Source organism: Lethenteron reissneri, chromosome 2 (assembly GCF_015708825.2).
Source record: "Lethenteron reissneri isolate LAM-NWPU_2019-01 chromosome 2, ASM1570882v1, whole genome shotgun sequence".
Taxonomy (NCBI): Eukaryota; Metazoa; Chordata; class Hyperoartia; order Petromyzontiformes; family Petromyzontidae; genus Lethenteron; species Lethenteron reissneri.
The window spans coordinates 15250944-15277384 of record NC_083780.1 but is presented as its reverse complement, the minus strand read 5'-3'; the positions used below and the strand labels follow the sequence as shown (position 1 = coordinate 15277384).

At 45.4% G+C, this 26441-nt stretch overlaps 1 long non-coding RNA gene across 1 annotated transcript; it reads left to right on the top strand.

Annotated features, from left to right (window-relative positions):
* Positions 1-21484: 21484 nt before the first annotated feature.
* LOC133341354 (uncharacterized) lies at positions 21485-26129 on the top strand. Its single transcript, XR_009755033.1, has 4 exons — positions 21485-21615; positions 23080-23124; positions 24892-24936; positions 25802-26129. It is a non-coding gene; the product is annotated as an uncharacterized LOC133341354 (long non-coding RNA).
* Positions 26130-26441: the final 312 nt, after the last annotated feature.

Genomic DNA, 26441 nt, shown 5'->3' with positions numbered 1-26441 from the left:
GGTAAATATATATAGTGCTGCATGGAAGCGAATTATCAAATAATACATTATTTAAATACATGCTTACAAAGGGCAGCGTACTTCAATAGGGATTACCGTTGGTAGGGCTATTTTAATAAACACAAGAGACAGAAGGACACGTTGAAAGGGCTCGCATAATGCACATGCATCATGTACGTTGCCTCAGTAATCCCCCCCCCCCCACATTGTGCAAGAGCGCAGAAGGGTGGTCAACACATCTATGCCAGGAACGAAACAGTAAGACTTCTCCACAAATCTGGCTGTCGCCTGATGAAGATAGTTGTAAGTACTGGCGAAACGTCGTACTCAGATTGTAAATGTTGTGGCTTGGCTCTCCAACATACCGGTGTAGCTGTAGCTAGTGACGAATTGGCCACGTTCTGTTATCGTGACAACCCTTACTAGTTGGCTGTGTCGGGTGGTGGCGGGCTTTAACGACACTTTAATATATTTACGTGATCTAACCCAAAAACCTCTATTATGGATTTTGTCTATTTGTTTGCGTTTCTCTCTTATGATGGAACTTTGTAGGATGAACGTTGAGAAGTTTAAGGGGTACGGGGTGACCAATAAGGTCTGAATTGTCCTCTAATAAGGTCGGGTACTGGTGGGTGATTGACAGCTATAAAATATAGTTTTGCAACCAGTGTGTGTTTTTTTTATTTTGACCGTCGTCATAGTTCTATATGTAGCAGCTTCGCTTGACATTCACATCGGGTGGCACTACTCTAATTGCCTGTGGTGGTATTTTTTATTGCAACAGTGGGTTGAGTTTGCAGAGCACCAGAGCTGCCCCTAGGGTTACGGAGAATTGGGGTCACCATCCCGGGCCTAACGCTTCGACGTCACAGTGTCCGATGTAATACTTGTGCAGTGACTGTACTTGTCACTGTGTGGTGCCGGGACTTGCGAAGTCACGGCCGGTAATGTTGTCATTGCGGGCTGCAGATCCAACACTCGTGGTGGTTGGGTGAGCGCTGGTTAGCGCGGAGGCACCGCGAGCAGCGTGCGGTGTCGGCTCCCGGTGAGGGAGCGAGAGCGAGCTTCAGCCAGCCAGGGTCACTCTGGGGCATGACGCTCTGGCTGACCTGCTGTCACGAGACTGAACGATACTGGAGGGGGGCCACCGGTGGACGGGGGCCGAGGGGCGGTCACGTGGTCCCGAAGAGCTCTCAGGAACATTCGAGAAGGGGCCCGAGAAGCCTGGAAGGTGGGCGGGGCTAAGGGCGGAGCCAGCCCCAGCCCGGGAGCATATAACGAGAGCCCCGTGAGGAGCTCGGGGTTCTTCAAGTGTTGGTGTTCGAAGATCCACGTCGAGGAGAAGAAGCCTCTAGCCACGCGGTCCGGGACCCAGCTTGTGGTCCGGGCCGGGATAGCGAACCGTGTCTAGATCTGCCGTAGCGTGGTGAGATGGGCATTCGAGACCCGAGTGTAGGTTGTGTTGTGTTGCGTATTGTTATGTTAATAAAGTGTTGCTCCCAAGATAACGTCTGCGACTCAGCTGGACTCACTACACTTGTGAGATAGTTGTGAGTTAGTTGTAAGACGTCGGGAGGCCCGCACACCGTGATTTTCTACGGGCTCCGTACCCCCCCCCCCATGCCAACCTATGGACGGCCCTACCGACCACCAATTGGAGCCCAGCCATCGACATCTCGACGCGCAGGACAAGCAGCCAATCGGTCTCGACGCTTGTAACCAAACAGTGGCTCTGGTCGCGGTCGTTGCTTAGGACACTGCACGTATCGCCTCGCATATTGCAGACACCTTCTTGAGTAATTCAATCCTTTAGATCTTAGTTTAAGCATTTGCCTTCCTTGAGGCTTGTATCTATTGTGAAACGCTGTTTATTTTGAGAGTTGGCCCACATTCTTGTTTCTGAATCGTGATGTTTTCTTCTTCAGACACTCTCCAAATGTCACTGCACGAAACGATTTAGTCGTCTGTACCAGATGATGAATGGAGAAGACCAAAAACATCTCATCTCGCAACAATCTAGAGGTGTCATGTTTGGAATGGCACTGAGAGACAACACATGCCAATCAGATACAAAATCAAATAACCAACACTGCTACATTTCGATTTAAAGCAAAGTGGGCATAGACAGGATACATGACCACAAGGGATGATGACTGATGGGCGATACTGGTGGTAGAATATCAATTAATTGAGTCAAGAAACTCAAGTGACTACATTCTAATAATTTGCGTCGCTGTGGAGAATATAATTTACAAAACAAATACATAGAAATTACGCCTCCTTTACATATTTGTCCATGCGTATAAAGTATTTAACAACCCATCAGCCACACGGCCTTCTGGGAGTACGTAATTTCAGCAGCATTGGTACAGCACAGCCAATGGTGCTGAACAGATGCCATGGGCATCCTGTCCACTCGAGAAATAAACATCCTCATATCTTCACAAGGGCAAGATCTGAGATAAAAATATTAACCTGATATCGTTGGACTCTGAAAATTACCTTCGATCTCATGCAAATCTTCTGGGCCACAACACTAAACCGCATTATTTGCACAATCCACAGCAGCATCAGCAGGTGATGCAGATAATTGATGAAAATGATGCAGACAGAAATTTAAAACGCTCTCCGGTGAGTGTGCGGAGACCGTGGTCACCACCCAGAGCAGAGTCATGAAACACAGAACTGAGACTCAATGCTCGATTAACAAACATTCAAGAGGCGGCGGCGGCATTGTTACAGTGATGATTCACCGCTCTGCTTTTCCTGACAACCATCTGGTTCAACCACCTCAATGTTAATTTAAAGTTGTTGTTTTACGTCAACACCCGCCTTGGGAAGGAAACATAGACCCATAGACTCCCACAGAGACCTGTACAAAGTGGGCATAATAGGGATACCGTCCACTAATCCTGACGCAATAATCTGGCTCAACCGCCACAGTGTAACTTTAGAGCTGTTGCTCTCCATCAACATCAGCCGGGCGAAGACGATTTAAGAAGATGTCATCGTACGTGCACTGACGCATGGCAAAGCTACGCAGAGCACGTGGGTGGCAGCCACAAGCGATAGCCGCGAACATTTTGTGGCGCAACATATTGTTTATACTCTTTGGTTATTTCGGTAAAGTCACGTAGGTATAAAATAAAATAAATTACGACGTTTCGGGTGCAACACAAGCGTCCGTCATCAGGTGGGAAAGCATGGTCTGCTGCTGATGCAGACTGTTTAACTTATTTATTTTATACCTACGTGACTTTACCGAAATAACCAAAAAGTATGGATTCCTGCAGTCACGGAAGCTTCAAATCAATATTGTTTATAGCTTGGCATTCGAAAAGGGAGACATTGCGTTATTGAAGTTTTATTTGTTTTTGAAAAGGCTCTCTGCCCTACGGGCAACGTCTCATCAATCAACTAAATGGCGAGGACAAAGCCATGCACCACCATAACCGCAAACTATAGCGCTGGCCGGACAGCCATATACGTTTAAAACAACACATGCAAAACAAGTAACCACAGCACTTGGTAATTTGTGCATTATGCAAAAAGAATCACCAGTTCCTGAAGAAGGTATGCTTCTTCAGACTAACGTATTTATAGGCTCGATCGCGAAAATGTAAACGTGTTGTAAATCCACCTCCACCCGACACAGCCACTCAATAAGGGTTGTCACGTGAACAAAACGTGCCAACTGGTTACGACGTCAGCACCACCGGTGTGCTGGAGAATAGACCCACAACATTTACAATTTGACTACGACGTTTCGCTGGTGATTACAACCAACTTCATCAGGCGATTTCCAGAATTGTTAAGACTCTAACGTGCTTTCACCCATCAGCGTGGCACCCATTGTTCACACCCGGCAACGACGGTGCAGTGCCCACCATTGCCGGGACTTATGTTTGCAGCGAGCTAGCATTCGAACCGTGCGATTTTAGTTCACAGGGCGAAAAAACGGTGAACGATCGACATTGACGGCGAATGCCAAAATATACTTCCGGATACAGACACAGGATACGCATCGTTAATTAAAGTATAAACATTAGCGCATTCCAATCCTGAAATAAATTAAAGGCGTCTCAAATTAGTTCATGTTGCAGGGTGTCCAGGCAGGATCACTAAAATGTTTACCAGGTACGGCTCACTGAGCTTTACAGCTCTTTTTCAGAATTGACCTGACCACGAATGACAGCTCAACGAAGTGGCTTATCACGTGAACATTTTATAGCAGCGAAATAATCTAAAAGCATGTTTATAAATATGGAGGAAAAAAACGGAGGACCCAGAGAAAAATCTATGCGACCACGGGGATAACAGGCAAACTCCAAATATACAGCAGGCGTCAAGATAGGGAACGAACCCACGACCTCCTCCATACCAGTCGAGAGAAATAACATCTCGCCACCGCGGCACCCCAAGGTGGTGGATCATGAGAGGTGGTGGATCATGAGAGGTGGTGGATCATGAGAGGTGGTGGATCATGAGAGGTGGTGGATCATGAGAGGTGGTGGATCATGAGAGGTGGTGGATCATGAGAGGTGGTGGATCATGAGAGGTGGTGGATCATGAGAGATGGTGGATCATGAGAGGTGGTGGTGGATCATGAGAGGTGGTGGTGGATCATGAGAGGTGGTGGTGGATCATGAGAGGTGGTGGTGGATCATGAGAGGTGGTGGATCATGAGAGGTGGTGGATCATGAGAGGTGGTGGATCATGAGAGGTGGTGGATCATGAGAGGTGGTGGTGGATCATGAGAGGTGGTGGATCATGAGAGGTGGTGGATCATGAGAGGTGGTGGATCATGAGAGGTGGTGGCGGATTGGGGGGGGGGCTTCATACAACAGTGGATTGACCATGGCTGCTGACGATAATCAATGACTGAATCGTCTACACAGCCATACTGGACTTTATTCTTCGAACTGTTGTCGTCTAGATGTGCCTGCGGAGTTTCTTCAAGGTTACAGCGTTGCTGCTTCTGTCTACGAAGGCAAGGTCCCAAAACAACATAACACGTATCACAAATAATAATAATAACAGTAATAATAATGGTCGTTGTGGAGAATATGTATACTGTATAACGAGAATATATGTCACAAAATAATGTAGTAATGGATAATATCAATAAATTAGGGCCTCAGAGTGGTTTTTGCATCCAAGGGAAGTCTAAATATGACAGTGTTCTTTTCTTTATCAGAAATTCGTGGCAACTGTGCTGAGACTAAGATTCAATGTAAATGTCTCGAAAACTGCAGCGCAAGATTATTTAATTCATTCAACCATCACGTAGAGTCAGCGAAGGACTGTTGCGCAAAACGTGTGACCTCTTGCGACAGCATGCGCATGAACTGCTCTCGCTGCCATACAGCGGCGTCTCGAGTGATGTGTTTGATCCACGGGTCACGGTGGGTGGGGGGGGCGTCAATTTGAGGGTCGCAGTTCTCACTTCGAACGTCGACCGCCAACTGAAGTGACTGCGATTTGCTGCAGGAGTTTGCCCATCAAGACTGGCGACGTGTCCACAAAGTTACAGCAGTCCCCTCCAACTAATCTCTCGACCACTTCGGAGACTGGTTACAAATGCAATGGTGACATTTCTGACGAAGGCATCTTTGGCACTGCATGTGGAAGGACTGCAACCGATCCAAATCAGCTTTAAGCAATGTCCACGCTCCGCACTGTACAGAAAAAAACTGACATAAACGCAGCACTGGTATCCTCCCAATTTGGTACCCAGACTTAACCGTTTCTGGGACCAAATGCGGTTCAGAACATTAATTATCCCTAAGGCCAGGCCAATCTGGCGCATGACATCAGGTCTACATCGTCCATCAGTGGTATCTGTGCAGATCCCAGGTAAACACATTCCTCCACTGCTTCGACAGCATTGAACACTGATTACGCAGGGTGCTTCTCGAGGTCCAGAGCCTAAGTTCTGGACTTTTGTTTTCTGACATTATCGTGTTAGAGAATGGTTCGTGGAAGCAGATATTACAGAACTACCTTTGTAATCTCTTCCAGTGTGACCTTCAGTCTCACACGGTATGTTCCTTCCGTCCTGCTCCTGACAGTAATGTTCGTCGCGCGGACAGTCTTCGAGATATAATTAATTCTCATAGCTGGACTTCAGCCAAACAAACTAAGCCCGGATCTCAATTTTACGTGATGGGGTTTGTTTGTTTGTTCAGGCATTGGTGGCCGGACCGAGACCATCAACTCTGCAACTGATAAGTTGGTTTAACCACGGGCAGCTGAGTGGATTCAGTCAGCTGCCCGTGCCTGGATTCAAACCCAGGCTCAAAATCGTCATCAGCTCTGCACCCTGACTTCTGAGCCACCCGTCCATTTCTTAGCCCTAAACACTCCTAATAGAACTACTGGTGAGCTCCAACAATGAGACGAAAGTAAATTTTTTTATCTTACAAGGTAAGGCCCACTGAGCTATATGGCTCTTTTTCAGAAGCGACCTAACCACAAATGATAGTTCAACAAAGTGGCTTATCACGTGAAAATGTATAGCAGCCAAATACTCTCATCGCATGTTTCTAAATGTGTAGGCAAAAATCAGAGGACCCGGAGAAAAATCCACGCGACCACGGGGAGAGAGGCACCGCAAACTCCAAATGTGCAGCATAGGCGAGGTCGCTTGAGGTCCCTCTTGGGCAGGCGTCGGCAACCTAAGGACCATCGTCGCGTATTCACGACGTGCATTGTAGCCCTGGAAATAGAGGGGTTTCATTTTTACCGACTTTTGAAAAAAGTCCCTACTTGTTCTTTTGTTTGCCGACCCCTTTTCTCGGGTGAGTGATTACCTTCTGCTATTGTTGGCATGAAGTCACGTTGACGAGTTTTCAAGGCTGGTAGCCAGATTAATAGTGCTGCTGATAGCCGCGGGCGATTTATAAAATCCGTGCAATGTATCCATGGCAAACGAAGATGAACTGTTGTCTAGAAAACAAGTTTTGTGCGGGTTGCCTACGCATTGTGAAATGTGAAGTATCTGCTTACCGAATTACATTTCTCCCGAACGTTCGACATTTATAATAATGCTCGGGGGCCCGCAGAGGCACATTTGAAAGGCGAGGGGCATAAAAAGGATGCGACCCACGCCTTCACGCACTCGCTTCTTGGGGAGACGCGCCTGTGTTCGAAACATCACAGCGTGGTCAGAACAATGATGATGCTGTACGACACTTCCTGCGTCGTACGATGGCTGCTCACTTCTCTGCTGATGTTCCAGGCCGTGGCAGGTAAAGGAGCGTACGTGTGAGCCTCTGTGTGGTGATAATTTCAATCGGTCCTGGGCCTCCCCTACGTCGACTCAGCCGCAAATGAGCATCTGGTGGAATGTTTTAACATCGCCACTCGGGAGACAAATGGGAGTAGTGGTGGCCACCATCAAACTCCCTCGTGTGCCGTGCCGACCTTCATAGGCGCTCGCTTACAACACTTGCCGCAACAGTCTGTTAAGGCTACACGGGGATTTTTGTTTTGTGTGTATACATAACCTTGAGGAGCGGTAGTGCAGTGGTTAGCGCACTGCGCTACGAACCCGGCCACTCGGCATCGGTGATGAATAATTGAATTTGTCCTGGACCTCCTCCCCTCGGTCGACTCAGCCTTAAATAAATTACCTGGTTGCGGTGCGTAAAAAAACCATCAGCACTGGGGAGACAAAGGCGGCGGGGTGTTGATACTGGCCAAACCACCCCTCGTGTGCGGTGTCGGCCTTCATCGGGGATCGCTACCAGCACTTGCCACAACAGCCTGTTCAGGCTAGACGGGTTAAATTTGTATTACATAACATGCAACATGCAATATGGAAAATGGAATTTGCATGCGTTTTCGGAATGCCCCCGATCTCGTCGAGATCCTGGAAGCAAAGCGAGGTTGAGTTGAGCCTGGCTTGTAGTGATCGTGGGGGAGAGCACCATGCATAACAGGTGCTACAGGCTGTCGGCTGCGAGGCTACACTGTGGGCAGCAGAGGACAGTACAGCAAATTCAAATGTTGTAAAGTACTGTAATCACAATATATGTTTTCTGAAGTATGGCCAAATAAACCCCCACGACCGGCAGGCATCCAGTAGCGGATTTGACATTGCTGTACGTATCTATGTACAACAATAATCCGTGAGGTACCATTTGATGATTTCTCATGTCGCTTCGGATCACCCTGGATTCGATGGCGTAACTCGAGGCCGTTCACCAGCATTGCATTCAAGCGAGCCCGAATGTCAAAACCGGTCCAGAGTTTTCTTGCATTTGAGCAGGCGCTGCTGAAATGATGTACTCTCAGAAGGGCCGTGCGGCTGATGAAATGTGTAAGAATGTTGTTTTTAATAGAATATATATTGTATTCTTATGTATTTAGTCATAGTACATTTCACATTAAGGCAGCGTGGAGTGTTACACAATTGTGTCAACGTGAAGAAGTCTACACGACTTCGCCAATATCGGTGGTTTAATAGTTGATTATGGGATGAGAATCTTAATATTCAGAAGCAATTTGCAATTTCTCGACCCCTTAACGCCGATTGCATTTTTGAGTGATTGTGACCAATGCCATTAAATGAATACGATATTGACAACAGTGCGTTTGTATAATCTCTTCTGTTTGAAACGTCCCCAATGTTCTTCGATGACGAAGCTACGGGTCCCGCTACATCTGGTGAGAACCGTTTGTCTATTATTTCGCATTCAAGTTGCATACGCACCGTATTAGTCCCTTTGCATTAAAACAAAAAACAATGCACCATGATTCTTCTTCTTGGTTCTTTCGGTAAAGTCACGTAGAAGGGAAGTAATAAAATAATAAAAATAAAACATAATAAAATAATTCTCACGACGTTTCGGCCACAACGCAAGCAGCCGTCCTCAGGTGAAAACCAGGTCCGTCGAGGCGACAGAGTCTGAATGAAACAGCACACGAGCTTGGAGCATATATATAAGCTGGGCGCATTGACAAAGGAATTTGCATATCAAGATGAATTTAGCATATTCATGGGAAATGCAGGAATGTGATTGGTACTGCATATGCATGTGCATTATGCAGGATTAACAGCATCAAAGGGAGCTACAGTTGCTGCTGCTGATGCTGCAGTTGCTGCTGCTGCTGCAGTTGCTGCTGCTGCTGTAGTTTCTGCTGCTGCTGTAGTTTCTGCTGCTGCTGTTGCTGCTACTGCTGCTGTAGTTGCTGCTGCTGCTGCTGCAGTTGCTGCTGCTGCTGCAGTTGCTGCCTTATCCATTTTTAATATAACACTATGTATTATTCTACCCACCCTAATGTGTATCACACTGCTATATATTTACTATACAATTACGACACCATACATTACTCTGCACACTGCACCATGCCAGTGAGTGGAACGCGGTCTGAAAGTCACCGTAAACGTGAACACAATCAGTTAAGATCCGAAATGGTTTATTACGTCCTTCCAATGATTGCTAAGCCAGAATCCATCTTCTCGGTTAAAATTGTCTCTGTGTTTGTATATGTGGATCGCCTCATGAACGAATCTCTCATGATAGCCAGATGGCTTGCAGAGAACCTCTGTCTTGGAGAAGTCAATGTCATGTGAGCCCACTGAGTTGTAACAGTGATCTGCCACGGCTGAGGTGTTTGTCCTACCGTGTTTCAGGTCTGCTTTATGTTCACGGATGCGGTCCGAGACATGTCGTTTGGTTTCCCCAATGTAACTGCTACCACAGAGGAAACTTAGTTTGTAGACGCCAGGGTACTGTATGTCTGGAACCACATCTTTTACAGACGGTACCAGATCACGGATTTTATGTACTGTGTTGAATCGGACCTGGATCTTGTGTTTAATCAGGATTTTGGAGATCTTTTTTGTGACCCCAGCAATGTAGGGTAAGGTGATGGTCTTGAAAGGCTCCTCAACAGGATCCTTCTTGATGGTTGGAGTGATGGCTTTGCGGATTGTGTAGTCGGAGTAACCATTAGCCTTAAGAGCTTGGCGTACGTGTTTGAGTTCACTGGAAATGTGTTCCTGGTCGGAGATGCATTGGGCTCTATGATATAGAGTCTTGATGAGGGAATTCTTCTGGGATGGATGGTGGTGGGAATCCGGTTTTAGGTAAGCATCCGTATGGGTGGCTTTCCTGTAGACAGAGTGGCTCATTGAACCATCAGGTCTCCTTTTGATTAGGACATCCAAAAAGGGTAGCTTGCCATCTTTTTCGACTTCCATGGTGAATCTGAAATTTAATGCACCATGAGTCGGGCGGCTCCGTGTGCTACCCTCGATTCTCAGCACACAGCTGGAATTCGTACCCAAGTACCCCTCGACAGATTCTTCCAAGTGGATGATGGCAGCGGACCCTCAGGGCAGTTCCACGCCGCTGTCTCCAGCTTCTCGATATGTGTCGATGTGAAGTGTAAATTATTGTCCTTAGGAAATTATCAAGGAGAACACTTCACATTAAGGGAATTATTACCACGTGCTGTTGTTGAAAAGTTTGGGCATTGGGCATCAACATCACATCAGATCTTCTCCGAACCATCATCCACTCAACAATTTCTGCTTCAACTAGTTCCCGACTTGCGAGGGCAGAATGCGCCGGCCAGTGATATTTTGTCTGCATTAAAAGCGATTGCCTTAGGGATTAATATCCACTGTATAACGTCACGCTTGTGATTCCCTCTCTCCCAACTGCTGACGTCGTCTCGTGGGGCAGGATCAACATTTCCCCCACCGAGTGAGTCATCGCGTTCACTCACACGAGGGGTTGTTGTTGTTGCTGTTGTTGTCTGCTGCTGTTGTCAGAGCCACCATGAGGGTGGTGCACCGAGCGAGTGAACCGTTGCTATGTGAGCTCCTCTTCACTCGCCTCTTTCTTGGCCACACACGTGTATCTGGCGATTTTCACATTTGGGATTGTGCAATGTCACAAACTGAACTCAAAGTGGCTACGCGCAGGGTTTCCCCAACTCCAGTCCTCGCGGCCCCACCTCCACGCGACATCTTTCCGCGTTTTCCAATTTACTCCCCGTTCAGATGAAAATTCATTCGTTCCACGCTGCACGCGCCCGATGCGCGGCGCTAAATAAGTCCCACGCGCTCAGCAATTAACGCCGCGTCGTTCATGTGAAACACGTGTACACACACACGGACACGTGAAACATGTGCACGCACATGGACACTATCTCAATGTTCATGTGAATTGTCTCGATTAGCAAAGACAGCTTTAATTGCTTAGCGCGTCACGTGGGACGTGTTTAACAATTATCTGGCGCGTACAGCGTGGAACGAGTTAATTTGAATGTGGAGGGGTAAATTGGTGAACGCAGAAAGAAGTCGGCGTGGAGGTGGGCCGCAAGGAATGGAGTTTGGGAAATCCTGGCCATCAGGGTCCGTGCCGTGTCTCCAGGTCGGGTAATTATCAGTGACCTTCGCCCCCTCTTTTCGTCTCCTGACTGCAGGTCATTTGAGCACATTTTGAATGACCCCGCCGCTTGTAGGCGACAGTATTAATCATAATAAACTTGTTTTTAAAACGCGTTCGATGAGGGAACCCAAAGCGCCGTACAAGACAAAGCTGCAGACATTCAGCGTGATGGCAACTCGTAACTAGAAAAACAGCTAAATAATGAAATAAATGCTAAAAGCTGTTTGCCGAATTAGCTGACAGTTGAATACCTGTAATTGTATAAATAAAGTTTTGAGATGAGTTTTGAATGTGGCCACAGTCTCCGCGAGACTGACATCTCGTAGCAGAGCGATGCTGTCTGGGTGATGGCTGCGGACCCTCAGGGCAGTTCCAGCTTGTCGATATGTGTCGATATGGAGTATGAAGTATCCTCCTTGGGGAATTATCAAGGAGAACACTTCACACTTAAGGGAATTACTACCACGTGCTCTTGTTGCTGTTGAAATGTTTGGGCATCGGGGCGGTCACATCACACCAGATCCTCTTCCAATCCATTGTCCACTCAATCATTCCGGCGACAAATATTTCCCGAATTGCGAGGGCAGAATGCGTCAGAGCCGCGTCATCTAAAGCGACTTCATCGCCACCCCGGCCAGTGAGATTCTGTTTTTTATCTCCGTTAAAAGCGATTGCCTTAGGGATGAATATCCACTGTATAACGTCACGCTTATGATTCTCTCTCTCCCAACTGCTGACGTCGTCTCGTGGAGCAGCTTCAACATTTCCCCCATCGAGTGAGTCATCGCTTTCACTCACACGAGGGGTTGTTGTTGTTGTTGTTGCTGTTATGTCTGCTGCTGTTGTCAGAGCCACCATGAGCGTGGTGCACCGAGCGAGTGAACCGTTGCTGTGTGAGCTCCTCTTCACTCGCCTCTTTCTTGGCCACACACGTGTATAGTCGTTGATTTTCACATTTGGGATTGTGCAATGTCACCAACTGAACAAGTCTTCCCGAATTCACCAATTTACTCCCCAGATGCAAATTGATTCGTTGCACGCGCCCGATGATTATTAAATACGTCCCACGTGACGCACTAAGCAATTAACGACGCACTTAACACAATGCGGCCTAATGAGAATTTGTCGTTTTTTTACAACCATTTCCTTAATATTAGGCATATAAATAGCACCCATAGTAGCTATTGAGTTCCAGGCAAATTCTTTAAAAATATAATGTATTAATATGAAATGTAACTCATTTATAATAAGAGTAAAATTACAAAATGTTGCTGGCACAATGAATCGTGGCAAAGTTTTTTCTCTTCAGACTCATTGAGGCTTTCCTAAATAAACAATTGAGCATTATTATTACTATTATAACCATCATTCACGGTTGGCTACGTACTGTACAAAATAAGTTAAACATTCCTACTTTATCAATCTAACGCAGAATTGCATGACACCTGAGCATCCACCATGCACACGTTAATTTGCCCTGAGACTGAACCCTGGTAATAGGTGATCATCTGGAGTGACCCTTATTATTTTTTCAAGTATTGTTGTATGTTCATTGTGGTATGTTCTTGTCTGTTTTTAATGTCTTCCGCCGCTGTTCTCCGGAGCAGCTACGAATCTGATCGGCGGTAAGCGTCACCTCTCACTCAGAAGCGTTGCACCGCGGTGATTCAAGTTTCATTTATTAGCTATAACCCTGTGAGCCATGCTGCTCTTAAGTCGGGTGCAACCGCAACAAACAAAATATGAACGGAGAACATCTTAAAGCTACGACGCGGAACAGAAACATCCTGGATAAACCAGCAAATCTTCCAGAAAAAAAGCACCGTATTACAACGCCGTGTGCAAAAATCCCAGTTTGATGCAAGTCAAACAATAACAACCATAAGACAATTTAGATAAAAGTTATCAGGCCATCTCCGCACTTCTGCAAGAAACATGACTTAACCATATGTTTTCGAAATCGAAAAATAAAGCTATAAAACAATGTAACAACAGTAATCATAGGAACTGTGATTCCAATTTAAAAATAAACGATCTACATAACATGTACGACCAAACTTGCAGCCATAGCTGGCAGCATGACACTCCCAGTGTATGATGTGTGAGTGAGTGTATGCTGTGTGAGTGAGTCAGTGTATGATGAGTCAGTCGGTGTATGATGTGTGAGTGAGTCAGTGTATGATGTGAGTGAGTCGGTGTAAGATGAGTGAGTGTATCACGGCCTCCTCCCTGCCATCACGGCCTTCTCCACGCGATTTCGCGAATTTGTAAATTGTGGTGTCGTGCCAAAGCAAAGCACATGCGTGCCTACGACTGTGCCCCACAGACACAATTTGCTCGTCCGAGAACACAGCAGGGAGCACACGCGCTCAGAACTCACTGACACCCGCAGTTCAACCCTCATCCAGTCACTTCATAGACACCCCACAGACATATTTCCACATGCATCTTCTGTACGAAGGAATGGAATAACACTTTTTCTGCTTAACTGTCACGTATCTCCTTGCTCAAACCAGTATGCTTATTGGATGATCCTTTTGTCATTTGGCAGCCCAAAGCCCGTGGTGACAATAACATGACTTATTTTTTGGCATAACCCCCAGAACCCCAACGCATTTGGGGTGTACCTTCCTGGTCCCATTTCACCACTGATTCCTGCTCTGGGTCACCTCCACACTCACTCCACAGATGTTCATATTCTGGTTCACCATTCAATCCTGTCCTGCCTCTAATTCTCTGCCCTAGTACTCTCTCTTTCTATAAACACTATATCCTCTCATTACATGTCCTATAACCCAAAGGAGTCTCTCTCCAAATATTACCACTGCTTGTTTATCTTGGTCTTCATGTCTGAATGTAGAAGATATTCCATAGTTACTCAGTTTGTTCAACTTATCCCATCATCATGCCATGTCCTCCTCCCCAGGCACTTAGTCCATCTGTCCGGGTCTTGCTGCCCTTCTTTGCTCCGTTTGCCACGTGGGCGGCACGATGTCATCATCATCAATAATCAACAATCGCCATGGTGCTGCTTTTGGCCATTTGTGAGCTACAGATACAAAATTACATCTGTTTTATTCATTAGAGAATTATTAAGCCATTTGGAAAATGTGGGTGCACGGAATATTGCAATGTGTTTGCTTTCAGATTACTGGTGCGATTTGGTCGGATGCCAAAATGGGGGAGATTGCGTGAACCTTCCATTCGATCCGTTTTACCAATGCACCTGCAGCCCTGGGTGGACCGGACCCACCTGTGAATATCCAAGTAAGAATATTTGCTGGAACTACACTGTCGGGTTACCACCTGTCGGGATTTTAGCAACAGATTTTCTGAGAATTGACTTGTTCTTTATTGTTATTGTAGGAACAAAGCAAACTAGACAATTCAATCGCACTTGTCTTTCATGAATTGAATTCTGTTTTAGTATTGTTGTAATATATATTTTTAGTTTACAGTATGCTAGACTTCAAGCAGCTTGGAAGCTTATGCTAACCATACCCAAAGGACAAAATGTAGGTTTATATATGTAAAGAGTTATACATATGGACAATTTATTGTCCATATTAACTATTGTTTTACTATATTTCAACTGTCTGTCCCTACTCTTTGGTTCTTTCGGTAAAGTCACGTAGGTATAAAATAACATAAATAACAACGTTTCGGGCGCAACACAAGCGTCCGTCATCAGGTGGGAAAGCATGGTCTGCTGATGAGGCAGACTGTTTAAAAGGTTTGAAATGGGTGTAGCCCAAGGGTCATAAAGAAGTGGCCGGGGCTAGTGATGTTAATGTGAGAAATTAGCATGTAACTGCAAGATAGGAAAGCGGCCTCCTCGACGAGGGCACAGAAGTGGCTATGTTGATGTGAGAGATTAGCATGATGTTAATGTGAAAAATTAGCATGCAACTGTAAGATCGGAGGAGAGCGGCCTACTCGACAAGGGCACGGAAGTGGCTATGTTAATGTGAGAAATTACCATGATGTTAATCTGAGAAATTAGCCCGTAACTGTAGAAAAGGAGTAGAGCAGCCTCCTCGACAAGGGAGTGCAACCCAATGGGTGCAATGCAAAGGACATGTGAGCATGAGAGTGCAATCCGAAGGCATGAGAGTGCAATCCAAAGTCCTGAGAGTGCAATGCAAAGGACATGTGAGCATGAGAGATCTAAGAGAGTGGCATAGAGAGAGAGAGACACAGAGAGTCGGGAATAACAGCTGACATTGACAGGTCAGATGGAAACACAATCAGTTAAGACTTTGTCCTGGTTAATAATGTCCTTCCAATGATTGCTCAGTTTGTACCCATCCTCTCGGTTGAAGTTGTGTCTGTGTTTATATATCTGGATGACTTCATGAACATATCTCTGAAGGTAGCCGGTAGGTTTGCAGAGTACCTCCGTCTTGGAAAAATCAATGTCGTGTGAGCCCACAGCGTTAAAACAATGATCGGCAACGGCAATGGTATTGGTCCTACCGTGTTTCAGATCTGCCTTGTGTTCACGAACGCGGTCCGAGACATGTCTTTTCGTTACCTCAATGTAACGTCTGCCACAACCACAACTCAGTTTGATGGGTACAAACTGAGCAATCATTGGATGGACGTTATTAACCAGGTAAAGTCTTAACTGACTGTGATGTTTCCATCCTACCTGCTGCTGCGGATGAAACAGTGAATGTCAAAACCGGTCCAGAGTTTTCTTGAATTTGAGCAGGCGCTGCTGAAATGATGTACTCTCAGAAGGGCCATGCGGCTGATGGGATGTGTAAGAATGTTGTTTTTAATAGAATATATATTGTATTCTTATTTATTTAGTCATAATACATTTCACATTAAGGCAGCGTGGAGTGTTACACAATTGTGTCAACGTGAAGAAGTCTACGTGACTTCGCCAATATCGGTGGTTTAATAGTTGATTATGGGATCAGAATCTTAATATTCAGATGCAATTTACAATATCGCGACCCCTTAACGCCGATTGCATTTTTGAGCGATTGTGACCAATGCCATGTAAATGAATACGACATTGACAACGGTGCGTTTGTCTAATCTTTGCTGTCTTGAACGTCCCCAATGTCCTTCGGTGACAAACCTACACGTCTCGCTACAGCTGGTGAGCACCGTTTGTCTATTCTTTCGCATTCAAGTTGCATGCGCACCGTATTAGTCCCGTTGCATTAAACCAAAAAACAATGCACCATGAGTCGGGCGGCTCCGTGTGTTACCCTCGATTCTCAGCACACAGCTGGAATTCGTACCCAAGTACCCCTCGACAGATTCTTCCAAGTGGATGATGGCTGCGGACCCTCAGGGCAGTTGCACACCGCTGCTGTCTCCAGCTTCTCGATATGTGTCGATCTGGAGGAGGAAGTATCCTCCTTGGGGAATTATCAAGGAGAACACTTCACACTTAAGGGAATTATTACCACGTGCTGTTGTTGCTGTTGAAATGTTTGGGCATCGGGGCGGTCACATCACACCAGATCCTCTTCCAATCCATTGTCCACTCAATCATTCCGGCGACAAATATTTCCCGAATTGCGAGGGCAAAATGCGCCAGAGCCGCGTCATCCGAAGCGACTTCATCGCCACCCCGGCCAGTGAGGTTTGGGCATTGGGCGTCAACATCACATCAGATCTTCTCCGAACCAGCTTCCACTCAACAATTCCTGCTTATACTATTTCCCCAATTTGCGAGGGCAGAATGCGCCGGCCAGTGATATTTTGTCTGCATTAATAACGATTGCCTTAGGGATGAATATCCACTGTATAACGTCACGCTTGTGATTCCCTCTCTCCCAACTGCTGACGTCGTCTCGTGGAGCAGGTTCAACACCTCCCCCACCGAGTGAGTCATCGCGTTCACTCACACGAGGGGTTGTTGTTGTTGCTGTTGTTGTGTCTGCTGCTATTGTCAGAGCCACCATGAGGGTGGTGCACCGAGCGAGTGAACCGTTATTGTGAGCTCCTCTTCACTCACCTCTGTCTTCACCACACACATGTAGCTGGTGATTTTCACATTTGGGATTGTGCAATGTCACCAACTGAACTCCAAGTGGCGACGCGCAGGGTTTCCCCAACTCCAGTCCTCGCGACTCCACCTACACGCGACATCTTTCCGCGTTTTCCAATTTACTCCCCGTTCAGATGAAAATTCATTCGTTCCACGCTGCACGCGCCCGATGCGCGGCGCTAAATAAGTCCCACGCGCTCAGCAATTAACGCCGTGTCGTTCATGTGAAACACGTGTACACACACACGGACACGTGAAACATGTGCCCGCACATGGACATTCTCAATGTTCATGTGAATTGTCTCGATTAATAAAGACAGCTTTAATTGCTTAGCGCGTCACGTGGGACGTGTTTAACAATTATCTGGCGCGTACAGCGTGGAACGAGTTAATTTGAATGTGGAGGGGTAAATTGGTGAACGCAGAAAGAAGTCGGCGTGGAGGTGGGCCGCAAGGAATGGAGTTTGGGAAATCCTGGCCATCAGGGTCCGTGCCGTGTCTCCAGGTCGGGTAATTATCAGTGACCTTCGCCCCCTCTTTTCGTCTCAAGACTGCAGGTCATTTGAGCACATTTTGAATGACCCCGCAGCTTGTAAGCGACAGTATTAATCATAATAAACTTGTTTTTAAAACGGATTCGATGAGGGAGCCCAAAGCGCCATACAAGACAAAGCAGCAGACATTGAGCGTGATGGCAACTCGTAACTAGAAAAACAGCTAAATAATGAAATACATGCTAAAAGCCGTTTGCCGAATTAGCTGACATTTGAATGCGTGTAATTGTATAAATAAAGTTTTGAGATGAGTTTTGAATGTGGCCACAGTCTCCGAGAGACTGACATCTCGTAGCAGAGCGATGCTGTCTGGGTGATGGCTGCGGACCCTCAGGGCAGTTCCAGCTTGTCGATACGTGTCGATCTGGAGTATGAAGTATCCTCCTTAGGGAATTATCAAGGAGAACACTTAACACTTAAGGGAATTATTTCCACGTGCTCTTGTTGTTGTTGAAATATTTGGGCATCGGAGCGGTCACATCACATCAGATCCTCTTCCAATCCATTGTCCACTCAATCATTCCGGCGACAAATACTTCCCGAATTGCGAGGGCAGAATGCGCCAGAGCCGCGTCATGAAAAGGGACTTCATCGCCACCTCGGCCAGTGAGATTTTGTCTCCGTTAAAAGCGATTGCCTCAGGGATGAATATCCACTGTATAACGTCACGCTTGTGATTCCCTTTCTCCCAACTGCTGACGTCGTCGCGTGGAGCAGGTTCAACACCTTCCCCATCGAGTGAGTCATCGCTTTCACTCACACGAGGGGTTGTTGTTGTTGCTGCTGCTGTTGCCACCACGAGCGTGGTGCACATAGCGAGTGAACCGTTGCTGTGTGAGCTCCTCACTCGCCTCTTTCTTGGCCACACACGTGTAGTCGGTGATTTGAACATTTGGGATTGTGCAATGTCACCAACTGAACAAGTCTTTTGATTCGTTGCACGTGCCCGATGATGATTAAATACGTCCCACGTGACGCACTAAGCAATTTTTTGATAACCATTTTTTTAAATTGGCATACAAAGTGGCACGAAAAGTAGCTATTGAGTTCCAGGCAAATTCTTAAAAAATGTAAAGTATTACTATGAAATTTAATTTTTTATATTAAGAGTAAAATTACAAAATGTTGCTGGCACAATGGATCGTGGCAAAGTTTTTTTCTCTTCAGACTCATTGAGGCTTTCCTGAGTGAACAATTGAGCATTATTATTACTATTATAACCATCATTCACGGTTGGCTACGTACTGTGCAAAAGATGTTCAACATTCCTATTTTATGAATCTAACGCAGAATTGCATGACACCTGAGCATCCACCATGCACACGTTAATTTGCCCTGAGACTGAACCCTGGTAATAGGTGATCATCTGGAGTGACCCTTATTATTTTTTCAAGTATTGTTGTATGTTAATTGTGGTATGTTCTTGTCTGTTTTTTATGTCTTCCGCCGCTGTTCTCCGGAGCAGCTACGAATCTACTCATCGCCAGTAAGCGTCACCTCTCACTCAGAAGCTTTGCACCGCGGTGATTCAAGTTTCAGGTTTCATGTATTAGGTATAGCCCTGTGAGCCATGCTGCTCTTAAGTCGGGTGCAACCGGAACAAACAAAATATGAACGGTGAACATCTTAAAGCTACGACGCGCAACAGAAACATCCTGGATAAACCAGCAAATCTTCCAGAAAAAAAACACCGTATTACAAAAAAAATCCCAGTGTGATGCAAGTCTAACACTAACAACCATAAGACAATTTAGATAAAAGTTATCAGGCCAACTCCGCACTTCATTAAGAAACATGGCTTAACCATATGTTTTCGAAATCACCAAAATAAAGCTATAAAAACAATGTAACAACAGTAATCATAGGAACTGTAATTCCATATTCTTAGGTTTTTTCGGTAAAGTCACGTAGGTAAAACATAAAAATTAATGAAAATAAAAAAAAATCACGACGTTTCGGAGGCAACACAAGTCTCCGTCATCAGGTGGGACCGTCACAGCCGGATTAGCTGCATCAAGTGAGGCAATGATTCAAGATGTAATCCCTTAAAAGCAAGTTGAGGGGGGAGGAGAGGGGGGGGGAGCTCATCAGAATGTGGTAGCCAATGAATGGAACGTATCGGGAGGGAGGGGGGCGGGGCTCAAACGGCACGGAGTGCCACGTACAACGCATCGGGAGGGGGAGGGGGGCGGGGCCAAAAGGGTGGACGACGGCTTTGACGCGGTTGCTGCTACACACGCCAACGCATTGGACAGAGAGGGGGAGGGGGGGCCTGATACACATGATAGAAAAAGAACGAAAATGCCCATGTTTATACCAATGCTGGCTGAACAATGAAGAGAGTACTGTTAAACACTGGGGATGTTAACACTCGGTAAAGTGAAGTAAAATAGTGCCTGTCAGATAAGATGGTCCAAAAAAGTGTAATTAAGTCTTTTTTGCGTGGTTGATAACATCTTTCCAATGATTACTAAGTTTGTACATCCAATTTAAAAATAAACGATCTACATAACATGTACGACCAAACTTGCAGCCATAGCTGGCAGCATGACACTCCCAGTGTATGATGTGTGAGTGAGTCAGTGTAAGATGTATGAGTGTATCACGGCTTCCTCCCCGCCATCACGGCCTTCTCCACGTGATGTCCCGAATGTGCGGATTGTGGTGTCGTGCCAAAGCAAAGCACATGCGTGCCTACGACTGTGCCCCACAGACACAATTTGCTCGTCCGAGAACACAGCAGGGAGCACACGCGCTCAGAACTCACTGACACCCGCAGTTCAACCCTCATCCAACCACTTCATAGACACCCCACAGACAGATTTACACATGCATCTTCTGTACGAAGGAATGGAATAAAAAGTTTTTCTGCTCAACTGTCACGTATCTCCTTGCTCAAACCAGTATGCTTATTGGATGATGCTCTTGTCATTTGGCGGCAAAAAGGCCGTGGTGACAATTACATGACTTATTTTTGGCATAACCCCCAGAACCCCAACGCATTTGGGGTGTACCTTCCTGGTCCCGTTTCACCACTGATTCCTGCTCTGGGTCACCTCCACACTCACTCCACAGATGTTCATATTCTGGTTCACCATTTCAATCTTGGCCTGCCTCTCAATCTCTGCCCTAGTACTCTCTCTCTATAAAAACACTCTATCCTCTATTGACATGTCCTAAAACCCAAAGGAGTCTCTCTCCAAATGTTACCACTGCTTGCTTGTCTTGGACCTTCATGTCTGAACCTAGAAGATATTCCATAGTAACTCTGTTTGTTCAACTTATCCCATCATCATACCATGTCCTCCTCCCCAGGCACTTAGTCCATCTGTCCAGGTCTTGCTGCCCTTCTTTGCTGTTTGCCATGTGGGTGGCAGAATGCCATCATCAATAATCAACAATCGCCATGGTGCTGCTTTTTGGCCATTTGTGAGCGACAGATAAAAAATGTCATCTTCTTAAAATGTTTTATTCATTAGAGAATGCTTGCACGCAATATTGCAATGTGTTTTGCTTTCAGATTACTGGTGCGATTTGTTCGGATGCCAAAATGGGGGAGTTTGCGTGAACCTGCCATTCGATCCGTTCTACGAGTGCATCTGCAGCCCTGGGTGGGCCGGACCCACCTGTGAATATCCAAGTAAGAATCTTTGCTGGAACTACACTGTCGGGTTACCACCTGTCCGGATTTTAGCAACAGATTTTCGGAGAATTGACTTGTTCTTTATTGTTATTATAGGAACAAAGCAAACTTGACAATACAATCGCACTTGTCTTTCGTGACTTGAATTCTGTTTTAGTGATATTGTAATATATATTTTTAGTATACAGTATGCAACTTGGAAGCTTACGCTAACCATACCCAAAGGACAAAATGTAGGTTTTTAGATATAACGAGTTATGCACATGGACAATGTATTGTCCATATTAACTATTCATTGTTTTACTAAATTGCAACTGTCTATCCTTTTAACCCGTAGGCTTTCGCAACCAATATCATCCATAATAGAGTTTTTTGGGTTAGATCGTATAAAATATAACATTAATTTACACGACAACTAATGAACACTCGTCTTCACGTATTGAATGGATAGGTGTGCTAATCCGAATGTGTTGTATTGTACTGTGATGTTAATTCCACCGGTAGGATTTAAATGACCGATATGATTAATTAATTTGCGGGTCCTATGGTCGTGAGGGGATATGTCAATTAAGATCTATGCACCATCCTCTACCACCCAACACTGCCAGACAAATCAAGTTGTCACCTGGAAGAATGTGCCAATAAATGTTGCTTTTCGGCGAAACCGGTATTACACTGCTGTCGGTATATAACAAGTTTAAATATAATAAAGTGAATACAGAGTACTCACCAGAGATGGCGGAGTTGATTGCATCTTGAGGTTGCATTCAATCTGTGTAGACCATTATGTTGGAGTAATCTATTATTTAATCCACGTGAGTATTCAATTAACCTGACTCGAATATAATAAACAACAATCACAGTTTTGCACGTGAAACAACTGAGACAAATTATTCCTCGTCACGTAATTTTCCGTGATTTTATAAACGAATCAGCTTGATAGCATCTAATGTCAATTATAACCAACACAGTGCACCTTGATATAATTAAGAACATCCTATATTTAGCACCAATTAAATAGCTTCACCTTGTTCCACTTTTTAACGCCGTAAATTACAACCAATCAACATGCAATCACCTCCAATCATCAACAGCAACCACCGGTGACATCACCACGGCACTTGTGCCAAGCTAGGTGCATCTTCAGGCTGTCATGTGAAAGTGTCTAAGGCTCGCAGCTTGCAGGAGGTCACGGGACCGACCCAGGTGCCATGGGTTGACTGACTGAGGTGACTGGCAGATGCACCATCTGTGCCCTCAACTTTGCCAAATCATGGATCCAAATTCACCTGCACGGCTGTTCCGATGACGTCATGACACCTGCTCAAGGACCCAGATCAGGAAGCGCATTCCCTCGAGATCTGAGCTCTTATTGATTACGGCGGCTGCTATAAAAATATTATTACTATTATAGAATAACACTTGCTCTCTTAATAATCATATTGTTGTATTTCCTTCCAGACTCAATGCCAACAACCAGGCCATGGATTTCTACCGGACGTTTTGGTAATTAGTTTCACACTCGCATGCCCCATCACGGTTGCCTGTAAAGGCCATCAGCCTTCGAACCCAGCTCTCTCTGCACCTTGCCTAGCGATGAAGTTGCCATTGCCTGTTGCGTTGCCATCCTGTCACAGTACAGTCTATTGCATCTGCATCTCTGAGTGGACGGACCCCCCTGTGAATATTCAAATAAGAATCATTGTCGGAACGACCACTGGAGGCTTGCCACCTGTCCAGATTTTAGCAGGACATTTTCTGAGAATTGACTGTGTTCTTTATTGTTATTGTAGGAACAAAGCAAACTAGACAATACAATCGCACGTGTTTTGGTGACTTTTGAATTATGTTTCAGTATTGTTGTAATATATATTTTTATTATGCAGTATACGAGACCTGAAACAACTTATAGGCGTATGCTAACCATGCCCTTTGAAAAATGAATTGATACATCTCGGTACCGTAATATTTGATACCCAAAGGACAAAATGTAGTTTTTACATTTTGCAAGTTATACACATGGACTCTTTATTGTCCATAATAACTATTTAGTGGTTTGCAAATTTTAACTGTCTGTCCTGAGTAACATATACCATTAATTTACATGAAAACTTGATAACAATAATCTTAATTTATTGGATGGTTTGGAGTGCTGACCCGAATGTGATGTATTGTACTTTGCTGTTAATTCCACGAGTAAAATTTAAATTACCGATATAATTAATCATCCATTTGTGGGTCATATGGTTGTGAGGGGATAATGTCCATTAGAGCTATGCACCATCCTCCACCACCCAACACTGCCAGACAAATCAAGTTGTCACCTGGAGGAATGTGCCAATAAATGTTGCTTTTCGGCGAAATCGGTATTACACTGCTGTCGGTATATAACAAGTTTAAATATAGTAAAGTTAATACAGAGTACTCACCAGAGATGGCAGAGTCGATTGCATCTTGAGGTTGTATTAGCCCTTAATTCTAGATTTGAAGCTTTCATGACTGCAAGGATTCATACTCTTAGGTTTTTTCGGTAAAGTCACGGAGGTAAAAAAAAATCTTATTCTTTTATTTCTATTATTTTTTTCACTGTAGCCCATTATGTTAGAGTAATCCATTATTTAATCAACATGTGTATTTAATTAACCTGACTCGATTATATGGAAACAACAATCACACTTTTGCACATGAAATAACTGTGACAAATTATTCCTCGGCACGTAATTTTCTGTTATTTATAAACGAATCAGCTTGATCATATCTAATGTAAATTATAACCAACACAGTGCACCTTGATATAATTAAGGACATCCTATATTTAGCACAAATTAAATAGCTTCACCTTGTTCCACTTTTTAACGCCGTAAATTACAACCAATCAAGATGTAATAACCTCCAATCATCTACAGCAACCACCTGTAACATCACCATGGCACTTGTGCCAAGCTAGGTTCACCTTGAGGCTGTCATGTGAAAGTGTCTAAGGCTTGCTGCTTGTAGAGGTCTCGGGACCGACCCAGGTGCCATGGGTTGACTGACTGAGGTGACTGGCAGATGCACCACCTGTGCCCTCAACTGTGCCAGATCATGGATCCCAATTCACCTGCACGGCTGTTCTGATGACGTCATGACACCTGCTCAAGGACCCAGATCAGGAAGCGCATTCCCTCGAGATCTGAGCTCTTATTGATTACGGTGGCTGCTATAACAATAGTATTACTATTATAGAATAACACTTGCACTCTTAATAATTATATTGTTGTATTTTCCTTCCAGACTCAATGCTAACATCCAGGCCATGGATTTCTACCGGACGTTTTGGTAATTAGTTTCACACTCGCATGCCCCATCACGGTTGCCTGTAAAGGCCATCATCCTTCGAACCCAGCTCTCTCTGCACCTTGCCTAGCGATGAAGTTGCCATTGCCTGTTGCGTTGCCATCCTGTCACAGCACAGTCTATTCTCCTATAATGTGTAGTTTTCATAACGTGAATTGGATTTAACGTGATTGAGCGAACGGAACTACGTCACGCGAGTAGGAATAAGCACCATTGGTACCTCATTTGCCAGTAAAAAATATGATAATTGGTTTTTTACCCTTCTATCTGGCAACAAAACTGACACCTTTTAGGAATAAGCAGCTGTACAGCTGCCTCGGTGGAGCATCATACAAGGCGTGATGCTGCTGGATGCTTCTAGATGCTACCCACGCATCTCAGTCTTTATTCAGCCTGCATACACATTTCACGCATTATCGCGGACCGTGCTTTCCACTATATTATAGATTATAACGTGATTTTTACATAACGCGATGTTCTTCAGCAACGCAACTACCGCGTTATAGAACAGACTGTACTGTATCTCTTTTTTTCTGTCATCACGTAACGAGTAATCGATTCTTAATTCTCACAGCATGCATATAATCGTGGCTTCAAGAATATATTCTATTTGTGTATCGTACACAGTACGAAATTTGTTGCAGTGACCTCTGCAGCCACGAGGTCACTGCATTCGTCACAATGCAAACGTGATCAAATCATCACATAGAATCGCCACTCCGAACTGCGACAATTCGTCACATCAAGTAGTTTATATGGATTAAAAAATTGTTCGTCTTCACGGTATTGCAGAAAATCATCATCGCCAGTTATCATATCTAATTGTGTGTCTTTTTACTTTAACCAGATGCGCCCATACGGCTGGCTGGGGGTGGCTCCTCGTGTCAGGGCCGGGTGGAGGTGTTCTACCGCGGCACGTGGGGCACGGTGTGCGATGACATCTGGAATCTGCAGCACGCCCAGGTCGTGTGTCGCCAGCTGGGCTGTGGCTCCGCTGTTGCTGCCTTGTCCTTAGCTTACTTCGGACAGGGCTATGGTCAGATATGGCTCGACAATGTCCAGTGCTCAGGCTACGAGCCTCAGCTCTCCTTCTGTCAGCATCTTCCCTGGGGGAGTAACGACTGTGGGCATAATGAGGATGCCTCTGTCATCTGCTTGCAAGGTACGTCGTCACAATGTGTGTGTTTGTGTGCCCTGTGGGGAGTGGTAGTGTAGTAGTTATCACAGTGAGCTACGGAAATCCCGGCGACCGAAGTTCGATTCCGACTCACGACCACCAACGCCAGTGATGAATAACTCAACTGGTCCTGCGCCTCCCCTAGGTTAACGTGGTCGGGCATGATGCCGATCACCCACCTGGCATAGATGGTCGCTAATAATGATAAAAAAACATTTCTAGCGACGTTGCAAATTGCATCTAACAATCACAGAGGAACCACAGACCAAGCTGGAAGGCTGCCAGGTGGTGAGCCGGTGCCAACAATTGA